Here is a 12888-nt window from a genome sequence, read left to right as displayed (position 1 = left end):
ATCATGTGAAGCCCTAGGGCTACTAAAGTCAAGCTTCTCAGTTAACCTCAAAATCAGGGGTGGTTGGATGGGCCAAGGAGATAGGCGTCTGGAGATGCCTTCTTCTGCCTCTTGCTTCTGTTTGCTGTATTGCTTCACCTCTGCTCCAAAAGTCAACAGGCCGAGGAAGACATAGACTAAACCCTGTGAAACCAGGGACCTAAATAAGTAGTCCTCCCCGAAGCTGATTTTAGGCATTGTGTTTCCATGCCAGGAAACTTATTTATGGTTACTTATTTCGTTTTATGTGAAAGCTTTAAATTTTAAAATAAACTTTGAGGAAAGGAGATCTTAGTGATGTCTAGTTCAAATCAACTTCTGTATTTTCAAAGTGACAGCAGCACTTCCTTCCCTTCATAAAGCTCTCAGACTGCTGATCCTCATAATTTCATATTCTGGATCACCAGATAAAGTCAGCACTACAAAAGACACTCCCAAAGCCCTCCATACAGGTAGAGTTTGATTTGCTAGGAATCTTCTTTGCACCTACAGTCTTTTGAAAGAGACTTTCTGGCCATGCTGTTGCGCGCCTGTTTCTGCCTCCCACTGGGCACTTCTAAGGAGGTGCTTTGCAGCCTTTCTCTCTCCCACTGGCCTTTTCCATACATCTCCACTCACTGCAAAGCATTGCCACAGGACCTCAAACCTCAGCTCTGCTTGAAACCGCTTTTCCTTTTACTTACGGCTTTTAAGGTCTTTCTGTCTTCCGATTGTGCTGAAGGCATTCTTCTTGTTTTTGTTTGTTCTTCTGTTGCCCTTTCTAGATTCCTGTGAGATGCACGAAGAGATCTGGGCTAAAACTACTTAAGTTCTTTCTCTACTCAAAACAAAAGAGTTAATTGTCAGGTTAGACATGACTAAATCATGGTCCTTACGAAAGGATGTATGTTGCAAAATCTTCCCATAATTAAATAATTCAGCACAGCTTGAGTTAGTTCTCCAGGCAAGTTTAGAGTTTTCTTTTCATCAGTCTCTGATTCATAACATACTGTTTCCTTTCTAGAAGGGAGGAATTTGGGTAACCTTTCTCATTTAATTTGAGTTTAAATGAGTTAACCTCAGGTTACCAGAGTAAATATTTCTCTTTATCCTCTAAAGCAGAGCTGTTCATTGTGTGTGTTTGTGTGTGTAATCTACAAAAAGTTCTGCAGAAACAGGATGCATGGATGGATGTTATATGCATTCTACCTATGATTATTTTGACTCTATTATCTCCAGGAAATTCTGTTTTTCAGCTGTAGGTGGCCAAAGGGATACAAATCTAAGACTCGAGGAGTGAAAACACCACAGGACATAGTTCCGTGTCACAGGTGGGAAAGTGAGGTCATCAAGACTCTCATTTGGGACATGACAGGTGACATTTGATATGCCTGGAATGCTTAGATGACTGTGTCAACTTCTTACTCTCTCAAGGCCTCTATCCTTAAGATGTTTTTCCAGTGCAGTAAAATTCCTTATATGGAGCTCTAAGCTCCCAGCAACACAGGATTGAAAGCTGACAGAAGAGAGAATTGTACTTTTTCTATGTCCTGTCAGTTAAACCTTGTCACAGGCCCAAGTTGACTGAAACAGTGTAGGCATGGATATGAGAAGGCCTGGCTTTCCACAAACCATCATGTTTGTAATCTTTTACATTTCAGTGCTCAAGGAAAGTACGTGATAAGGAATAGATAAGATCTCATACTTCCGTGATGGCAGGGGAAAAAAGCCATTTTTAGTTGTTCTCCACTGTTTTATATGAGTCTTGGCTAGCCATGATCTTTGATGTCTGGCTTCTTAGAGAAGGACTGTTCTGACAACTGACACTGATTGCCAAATCTTAGACACCTACAAAGCTGATTTTCCCCTATACTATGTCTTTATATATATATAAATGTGTGTGTATACATAAATTTACATATATATATGTATAAATATATGTATGTATAGTACAATATTTCTTTCCTTTCTTTAGTATAAGGAGAATCAAAAGTCCGATGCCTGAGAATCTATTAATTCTATAGTACTTGCCTTATGTAGAATGAAAAATAACCCAGCTTCTTGTACTAAAAATTAAATTTAACAGTGAAATACATGAGTCCATACTTCCTAGGTTTCTAGTAGGTCTGGAAGAAAACTTGTCTTATCAACTTACAATTGTCTTATCAAGTAACATATCACTTACTCCATAGTTTTATTCTTCCCTCACTGTGGAGCAAACCCTGTATTTCTCTTAGAAAGTTTACATCCCATGTCGGTTGATGGTCCAGACCTGGGCTAAGATTTCCCCTTACACCAGATTGTCAAAAACCCCTAGGTTACAGCCTGAGAATGCCTTCATTGTGTTCCCAGTAATGACAATTAGAAATGTATCAGTATAGACAACACTAGAACTTCCAACACATTCAGCTTCTGAGATAATTTCACTAAATTTAATTTTCTAATGATTCAATAGTTAACATAAAACATGGTCCAAAAGATTCAGTTTAGATATTAGCTGTCAGAGTTTTCTAACATTTTTTAAATCAACCATGATATTAAGTGGAGAGTGATTTTAAAATAATATTTATGCTTTCACAATTTCATGCATAAATATGAATTTGGGTCATATTCACTCCATTGCCCTCTTGTCTCCTTCCACTCCTTCTGGACCCCTATTTACCAACACTTCTTTCTCCTGTGTATATTTATCCTCTCCTTTCCAGTCAGTAACTACCAATAGCTCCTCAGCTAGAGCCTCCTGTACCCCTCCCTCATCCATAAGGAAGATATCTTTGAAAACTTAGTTTTACATTTCATCTTCAAATTCAAAATACGTACCAGATATGCAAGAAGTATATATATATCAAGATTTCCTCTGATGGTCTGATGGCCAAGGTTGCTGTATTATCCTAAGGACCTGTTCTCTGTGGCTGATGTATCCGTACCAGTGGGGTGCTTAACAGAAACTGAACCAGTAAAATTCCTGTTAAACTTATCTCTGTAGGACGTTTCTCTATTGCACATTTCACAGCAGCCTTTTTCTGATGTGTGGGCATGTGTCTCTCTCAGTAATTAGAAACTTGTGATATGAAAGAATACAAATATAATTTTAAAGTAATACTAATTCCCATTGTTGCCCCAAAATGAATTTTCTTCCTAAGAACATTTCAGTGTCAGTGTGAATGAGAGATGACTTTTGGCTGTTACTTAGGAGAGAGAGAGCACATTGCTCCAGTCTTCTCTCAGCAGCAGTCCAGGGATGCAGTTAGCTCACCGCAGGCCTGAAAAGCATTCTTAATCCTACCACAGACCTTTGAATGGGGCTGAAGCAAGAGTTAAAAAAAATGGGGTTTTGCATGTGTTGACATGTGTTTTCTGTTTTTAATTGATTTTGTTTTTGTTTCTATGTGTTTGTTTATTGAAAGACAGTAAGAAGATAAAGTCAGGTTGGTAGAAAAGTAGAGAAGGTCTAGGAGGAATTGGGAAGGGGGAAAGGTATGATCAAAATATATTGTATGGAAAAATTTTTAAAGAAAAATAATTCACCCTTGGAAGTAGAAAATAGTGTCATTTTACAACTTAGACAATTGTTATTCAGAACTTTAAGACTTATATTGTATAATTAATCAGAATGAAAAAATTTAGACACTAAGTCCTCCATTTTAAGTACCAAGTTCCTATAATACAGAGCCATACACACAGTAAATAGGGTCAGAAAAGTTTGAAGAAGACTAAATCAGAAAAACTTAGCTCCAGTAGGTGTACAACACACACACATGCTCTTTGTAATTCACTATGAACCTTCCTCTAGTGACCTTCATGTTTCTATTCTGAATAAAGATATATGCTAATTCAGTCTTCAGAGTCTCCTGATGATATTATCTTGTCTGTGACACAGAGTAGGCTCCTTGACTAAGTAAATTGATCACAACAGAGAAATAAACTCCTTTTGAGTCAGTCAAATTCTGTTCACACCAACATTTCTCTTGCAACCATGTCCACCCTTGACTCACCTCTATTGCTTTGGCTTAATAATTAAAAATAGAAAAAAAATTATAGAAGAAGACTGGAACTAGCAGCTATTGAATATTTCCTGTACTTTTAGAATACCCCAGATTTCCTTCTCTGATAATTTTACTCTATATAGGTTGTACCAATTCACACCATTTTAGTCTAGTAAAAATGGTGGAAAGACATAAAAGAATAAAACTATACTTGAAACATAAAGTGCCATTTCTTACAATATAGACAAATTTTATACACTATTTTCTATTTGCTATGCGTTTTACTTTTATTTAGGCACTTGATTCCTGAATCATTTCTCTGAAGTGAGTTTGATTAATATTCTACTGTGCTGAGATAAGAAAAATCTTTAAGCAATTTGACTGAGATTATGTAGAAAGAGCTGAGCTGAACCTGCCCCAAACATTTCACAGTTATTTCTAGCATGAACTTACTATTCTCTGTCATTGTTAAATGACACTGGTTACCCTCACAGGAACTTTATACACATATGATTTATCCCCTAGACAGACTCTATTGCAGAACTATTAATACATAATACTTTACAAATAAAAACCATCTTTTGATGTTTGAGAAAACTTGATTGAATTCAAGAATTTTAAAATTGCAAAATAATGTGTAAAATTCTGTGGTTTTCAGTCAGGAGTTCCTTTCCATTGTACCTTGTAATACTGTTGGGTTTTGATGTCAGAAAAAAATTTGGTTTTAGTCTGTATTTTCCTCTCCTTTTTAAAGTGGATGTGTAATGGGTAGAAGAGCTCTAAGGATAGAATAATGTTTTGAGAAGGCACTGAGGAGCAAGTCAGAGCATAAACGGCATTCCATGTATACTGTCTTATAGAAGATCCAGTTCCAATTTCCAATACCCATATGGCAGCTTACAACCATCGAATTCCAGTCCTAAGGCATCATTGCCTCTTTTGGCTTTCAGGAGTACCAGACATGAAAATGGAGCAGATACAGAGGGAGGGAAATCACTTGTATACACAAAATAAAATAAAATAAAATAAAATAAAATAAAATAAAATAAAATAAAATAAAATAAAATAAAATAAAATACATATTTGGAAAGATACCTTTGGCCTTAGCTCAGTAGACTGCTGAAAAAGATATACTTTTGGGAAATGGTAATGTGCAATGTCTTCAGGACCTGAGGTCTATGTAAATGTAGGAAATAGGAGAAATACATTATCCATTCTTAGGTTCAATATTCTGATGAACAGGACAGAAATTTGCTGTTTAAAAACAAAGAAAAGCTGTTGGGCTGCGGCGATAGCTCAGTTAGCAAATTTCTTGCTCCTCAAGTTAAATTTGATGGCACACGCTCTCAGTTCCAAGACTGAGGAGGTGGAGCTGATCAGACCCTTAAGTCTTGATCAAAGCCAGCAAAACTAGCTAAACCCAATGAGAAACTTGCTCTCAAAGCAAAGACAGTGCCTAAGGAAGGACACTCAAGGCTGCCTTCTGCTCATTTGTACTAACATTTACACATCTGTTCAGAAGAAGGAATGGAGCTGGGTGTAGACATACACAAAGTAAAGGCCAATACAAAACCTGAAGGAGTTTTGGTGCAAGATGATGAGTTAAATTCTATAATTACATAATTTGGAGACACTCAGTTAGAGACGTTCCAGTGCCTGCACACCTTTGACTTTAAAAGTAAAGGGTTTTGGAGTTATTGGTGTATAGGAAATAGTGGAAATTACAGCACTTTATGAGACCATTACTAAAATGATACATGAAAAAAATAAAGATTCTCTGTGTTAGAGTCATTACATTAGCCTTTGTGAAGTAAAAATGATACAAGCCAATTAAAACTGGTTCAAGACTGAGGAAAGTAAGTAACCAGGGAGGTGGAGAGGAGATGCTTAACAGGTTGCAAGAAGGTCAAGAGCAGAAGTTCATATTTTGTTCTATATTGTTTTGTTTTTGTTTTGTCTTTTCTTGGCTAGTGTGTTAGTTCTTATTTGCCTAATGTCATGACTGCTAAAGATAAAATTGCAATGGTTTATAATGCTGAGAAAACAGAAACGGCTGCCTGCAGAGAGAGGAAAGGGGAAACTGAAATCTGCAAAGATCGAGACTAAGTCATGAAGATTGAGATGGCTGGAAGACTGAGTCACAATGCAGCTGCACATAAGAGCCTAACAAGAGAAGTTAGAGGTCGAGCTGCAAAGGAAGGAACAACTGACAAGCACCAACGTAATAATCATAATCACTCAAACTGCATGTGATTCCTTTGGAAGAATTAGAAGCAAAGTTTTCTGCTGGATAGAGCTCTTTAAATGTATTTAATCTTGTGAGTAAAACACTAAGGACTGGCCGAAGGCCCCACAGCATGGGTATTCAGTCACCAGCAAGAACAGACTGGGAATGTGTACCTTCCTAGTGAAGGAGAATTAGATGGCCTTTTGAACTCAGAGTATTTCAAATCCTCCCCAATTGACATGAGTTTCCAATTGGAAATACATGGAACTTGGAGCACTTGAGGAGAGAGTCAAGTTAGCAACAGGAAGTGATCCCTATCTATGATATAATATGGAACATTACATGCAACAATTGACCTTTATGTCTGTCTGTGAGTGTGCAATGGCTGAAGTAAGCACAGCATTTTGGGTTCTTTGTTTGTTTGGTTGGTTTGTTTTCTGACACTGTTTTTCTGTATAGACCTGGCTGTCCTAGAACTTACTCTGTGGAGAAAGGCTGGCCTTGAACTCAGAAATCCCCCCTGCCTCTGCTTCCCAAGTGCTGGTTTTACCGGCATGCACCACCATTGCCCATCTGCATTTTTGGTCCCTAAAGGAACACCTTCTTGGTGGTATTGTTCTTATATCAGTCTGGGCCAGAGAGATGGCAGTCATTTATTAATCCTAGCTTGATGCCAAAGCTTTTTTTGCCTGGGACCTAGGACAAGTAACAATCAAATCAAATCAAATCAAATCAAATCAAATCAAATCAAACCAAACCAAACCAAACCAAATCCAAGCAGCATAGTGAGGGAAGAGGAAGACAGAAACCTAGGTTCTGCAGGGCCACGTGGTGGTGGTAGTGGTGGTTAGGGGACAAAACCCACAGACCTGTCCTCTGCCCCACAGCATGGGCAGGCCCTGAACACGCAGAACCATCCCTACCACCACAAGCACACAGCCTGAGAGGAAGGAAGAGAGACAGTGACCTAGAACCACTACACTACCCACAAATCTGTCATCCAGCACATGGCCCAGGCAGGCCTTGAAAACCAGCGTGCCATCATACCAAACACACAGGGACCTGCCAGCCATGTGGCCAGCCTTGAGTAGGAGACACTACAATGTGTGAATTTGTAATGAACAGATGAGAGAGAAAGAGAAGTTGTCATAGTTTGAGTTTTACTGCTGTGAACAGACACCATGACCAAGGCAAGTCTTATAATGGACAGCATTTAATTGGGGCTGGCTTACATGTTCAGAGGTTTTGTCCAGTATCATCAAGGCAGGAACATGGCAGCAGCCAGGCAGGCATGGTACAGAAGGAGCTGAGAGTTTTACATCTTTATCTGAAGGCTGCTTGCAGAATATCAGCTTCCAGGAAGCTAGAACAAGGGTATTAAAGCTCACACCCACAAGGCCACACCTATTCCAACAAGGCCACATCTGCCAACAGTGCCACTCCCTGGGTCAAGCATATACAAACCACCAGAGAAGTAGAACAGCTTGAACATTAATTATTAAGAGAGGTAGAACTGGAGATTGAAGGGTGGAGAGGAGTAGCCTAGTGTGAGTGCCCGATCCTGCCACATGGGGGCTACGGTGGAGTTCCCACCAAGTTCTGGCCCTGATGGCTGGGGTGTGGGTGAGCTGACCCGAAGGCATGATTGTGAGTATGGCTCATCCAACCATTAGTCTGCCATGTTATAACACTGGTGCAGAGGTGATGCCTCCCTTCTCCTTTCAACACCTCCAGTGGTTAGGAAAGCTGAAAGCTGGAGAGCTAGCCCTGCCCCTCACCTCCTGTAGAAGTCAGGAGAGTAGGCCCTGCATTCCCTCTGAACAGTACAAAAGGCTCACCTTGGTGGTAGCAGTGCATGTGAGTTGGCCCTGAGATTTATCAATGGTGGCATTGGGTGGCCTAGCTGGGACAGAGCTGGAGAGCTAGCCTTGGTAGTGCCAATAAAGAGAGCCAGCATGCTAACCATCTCAGCCACCACCCAGGTCCAGATCCAGGGCTCTGAACTGGCCCATCCCCAATCTATATCATCTATGGTGGTTGGGGTGTGTGAAAGGGCCAGTCCTGCTAATCCAAAGCTTCAGGATAGCCATTACAAAAGGGAAACAGGATAACTAGGAGGAGGCCAGGTAAGGATCCAACATTGATGGTGTTACAGAAGCCACAGATGTTGAAGAGGATGAATTACTCATTGCAATGAACATTTGCAAGCAAATATGTATGGACAGAGACATATACTGTGGGACACACTGCGACACACTCCAGCTTCCACAGTGGTATATTGTCTGCCCCTCCCCTCCTACCCCCCCTCTCCCTTTCCCTCCCCCTCTCCTTCTGTGTGTGTGTGTGTCTGTGTGTGTGTCTGTGTGTCTCTTTGTGTGTGCCTGTGTGTTTCATTTGGGGGGCAGGTGGCAAAGGTGAAAGGTGGATATGAGACAGGTCCAGGAGATGAGCAGCACTGTGATGTGAAACTCACAAAGAATAAAACAATTTTTTAAAAATCCTGTTGACTTGTTCTCCATTACACCCTTGATCCTCAAGACATGGGTGTTTGAATCACCTGTCTCTGTTCAGAGTTAGTCCAATTGCTGTGGGAGTAAGGTTGATGAATTACATTTTCAGGCTAGATTGTAAATCTAAATTACTATAACCTTTCTTATTTTTATCAACAAATTTATGTTATCACATGGCCTTTTTAGAGTTTTTAATCTATGCATCATCAATATGTAACTGAATTCTACTGCCTTGTGTTTTAAATTAATCAGCTAGATAACTTCAGGCAAATGAGAAATTTTCATGGTATTTTCACTAAGTCAGCATTGCTTTACTTTCAGGACTGGTTGTTAAATGGCCTTCCCTATAAGTTCTTGGTAATTCATGACAGTGCCGCATTTCATGTGTGAAGACATATCTTAAAGGAATAGCCGCTCCACATACACTGAAAAGGGTAGGATGCCTACTTCAGTTCTTCACCTTCCATGTTTTGTCAGGCTTGAAGTATTCTCATCATCCTCTCACTTCAAAATATCCTCAATTATCTGATACCAAGTGGGTTGATACTATAGATGCTTTTGTGATGGCTATCTGTATCAGACAAAAGACAAAATGCATTTTTTTTTGGGCGGGGAGAGTGCGATGAGGAATGCAAGAGTTGATACCTTCACTAGAATGGAGACATAATGATTGATTATTATATCATACTACACATTAAATTATATCTTAACTAACAACAACTGAAAATAATGAATCAGGGGTCTGCTGGGTCACTGATGATATGCATCCCCAAATTGAATTCCATCCTTGTATTAGTGATAGAAGTATTTGGTTCACCATTTATCCATCTCTTTTTTGTCACCTGTGACAGATTACATTACACTTTTTTTTGCAAAGAGAATTCGATTAGGATCAGTCACTTGCACAGTAGAAGCACTGTCTCTTCAAAACACACACTGAGAAAGGGAACTGGATGAGAATCACACCTAATTACCTAATGCTTAAGCAAGCCATGTACTGTATCTCTCAGCCCTTCGTCCTAGCACCCACCACAGCTACAAACAGCTGGCTTTGAGTCCTTTTCTCACATACCCACTCAAAGAAAACCGGAGCATTCTTCAGTCACATATTGGGAAATATCTAAAAGAAAACAGAAGTTTTCTTTGATATCAAACTGTTCTGACTCTTGTCTTCTCTATAACAAGGACTTTAATACAAACCTCTCCGAGTCTGTAATCAAATGTTCAAGTGACCCTTCAGAATTGCACAGACTTCCTTCTTTTGTTACAACTCTCTGCCTGAAGTGGAAGCTGCTGTTGCCAGTCAGCATTCTGAGAGTTCCCTTTGACTGTTTTGGATGAACGGTTAGGCATTACTTTGTGCAGGGATTATAATATGCAGGGTTGTGGTGGCCAGCGAGTCACGTGCCAGCGGAAATGCAGTCCATGGCTAGAAGGAAGCACTTATGAGCTGGCAGAGAACAAATGACCGCCATCAGGAACGAATGCTTATCGTATCAAAGCTTTGGCTCACATCCATGCTGAGAAGACTTAATCTAATGAGTTTCATCCACACCTACCAGATGTGATATCTAGAAATTTGCCAGCTGTTTACACAACTATGTATTGCTGGAAAGTCTTAGCAATAAGTGACATTTTCATTTTGAGTTGATTAAAATTTCATTTTAATGAACAGGACCGGTTTAAAAAAAATGATCTGAAAATGTATTTATCCATTTTGCATGTTTACCAAATTGTCACTGGTGTTATAAAACCTAACACAAATTTGTCACAGGTTTCTAATATGTCTACAACACAGTGAATCAAATATAAAATAGGCATATGAAACGTGACTGTCAAAAGCTATTTGTTAACAAACTCTATCTTTTCAAAACCCCCAGAGGTGTAGGTTAACTTCTAAGTTGTCTTTCTGAACTTCCTGTTTAAGAAAGGTCAGAAGGTAAGTTAGTTTGTTCTTCAATTATTCTATTGACTTCCCGGGTGCAGCTTAGCAATGTATCTGGTAATTGCATGCATCATGAAAGGGAAAGGAAACAGAGTTTTCAGGTGTTAATACCAGGGAAATTTCATCAACCAATAGAGAGAAGAGGATGTCTAGAAAAGACTTAAGTTGAATTGCCTGTTGCCCAGAGTTCAAAGAGACCAAAGCGGATTGCTTGTAATGACAAAACAAACATTAAGCATTGTTTTAAAGATATGCGTGTGCCGAGTACTTGGACCTGGAAGATCAAAGAATACCTTTCCAGTGTAAGTGCAGCGTGCTTTCCTAAAAGAACATGCTAGTCCTGTGAGGAGTTCACATTTCATTTTCTCTAATGAGACTCTCTATACTAGGGGATCAAAATTCTTCTCTCGAGTGTCACATCCAGGTGTTGAAATGTGTAATCTCATCATTACAGACTGCAGCAGGGAGGCATCCTTCTGAGTGTAGGTTCTGACTTGTTAGCATTTGAATAGACACTGGAAGCAGAGCTATTTAAAGCTTAGGAGTAGAAATATAGGAAGAGGGTGGGGGTGGGGGAAACAACCAAAGGCCGGCAGATACTGTTGGCCTTACCTTTTATTTCTTTTTCATTGTCTGAGAAACCATTTGCTGTACATTGGTCATGGAATTACAGTGGGCTACTTAACATTAAATATTTTACAATTAACAACTATATGACTAAATCGTTTTAGAATATCTTACAACTTAAGTTGGGTTTTTTTGTTTGTTTGTTTGGTTTGGTTTGGTTTGGTTTGGTTTGGTTTTTTAGCATAAAGTGGGACTATTGAAATAGAGTTAATGTTATTTTAGGCATCACCAGATCCGTGCTGTGTTTAGTGAATCACAATCCAATCCAATCTATCTAGTAGGGCATAGGATAGAACAACAGGGAGCACATTACAGAAGCAAGTAACTCCCAGGGAGATGATTTTAACCGAAAACAGAGGACAGACGGATCTATTGAAGGTTTTCTACAATAAATTAACCTTCTTTGCACTTTAAGGGTACACTTGAGAAGCCAGATATAGCATATAGTGGAAGGCTCTGTTACGAGGTTACACTATTTCAGGAGATGGCTGGGGCATGGGCAAAAGAAACAGCAACAGAGCTGGAAAGGGCCCCTCAGCAACAGGAGGTGCTTACTGTGTGCCTGTAGAGGAGTAAGCAAAAACAAGTCAAGTTTCTGTCTTAATCATGAGGAATGTTTACACCATTTTATGAAGAGGGGAAGATGAATGAAACTTTAAGCGAAATACAAAGTTGCTTATTGGATGGATTTTAAGATATTATAAGAAATGAAAATGATGCCGTTAAATAGGCAGATCCACCACCTCCAGCCACTTCCCTTCATCCTGTCTTTGCTACTCTAGGTCACCACCACCTCTATTTATTATCACTATTGCCTCCTACAACCGATTCTTTCCCACAGGCGTGAGATCATTCCACAGCATGCATGCGAAAGCAGTGTTTTCTCCATTTGCCCCTGCAGCTTCTGTGAAATCCAGTCTACTTTGCCACAAACAGCCCTCCTCTGCAGGTCAGTATCACTCGCAACTCACCGCCAGGTATGTTCATGCCTCAGGGCCCACTGTGTCATTCGGGAATGTTCTTTTCCTATAGAGGTTTGTGATCTCTGCTCAACTGCTACTTCCATAATTCCCACAACTCCGGGTGCTGTTTTAATCCATGTGTGGCTAGAGAATAAATGCTAAAAGAACCAAGGCTTGGTTTAATGCTATGCCACCTTCATCTTCAAGTCTTTAAACATCCAAACAGGATACCACCACACCTTTTTCTTGTTCAATAGGCTTTGCAAATTATACAGTTATTAAGTCATCAGCACCAGCCTTCTTAACTCTCTTTATCCTGAATACTTTTTCTCCATAACCTACCAATTCTTAACCCACCACGTTTGGTTTTTTTGATCATGGCATCCTCCCTTCAAATGTCCTTAAGAACTTATGACTAAGTTTCTTTTACCATTGTGATAAACATCTGGTCAAAAGCAACTTGGGAGGAAAGGGTTTATTCCATCTTACATATTACAATTGATCATAATAGGGAGTAAAGGCAGGGAATGGAGCAGGAACCTAGGGGGAGAAACTGAAATAAAAGAGACCAGACAGGAACACTGCTTAAAGTAAAGGCTTGCTTTCAATTATC

Source organism: Apodemus sylvaticus, chromosome 3, assembly GCF_947179515.1.
Source record: "Apodemus sylvaticus chromosome 3, mApoSyl1.1, whole genome shotgun sequence".
NCBI lineage: Eukaryota > Metazoa > Chordata > Mammalia > Rodentia > Muridae > Apodemus > Apodemus sylvaticus.
The sequence above is the reverse complement of the archived record's forward strand: the minus strand, read 5'-3'. Positions refer to the sequence as shown.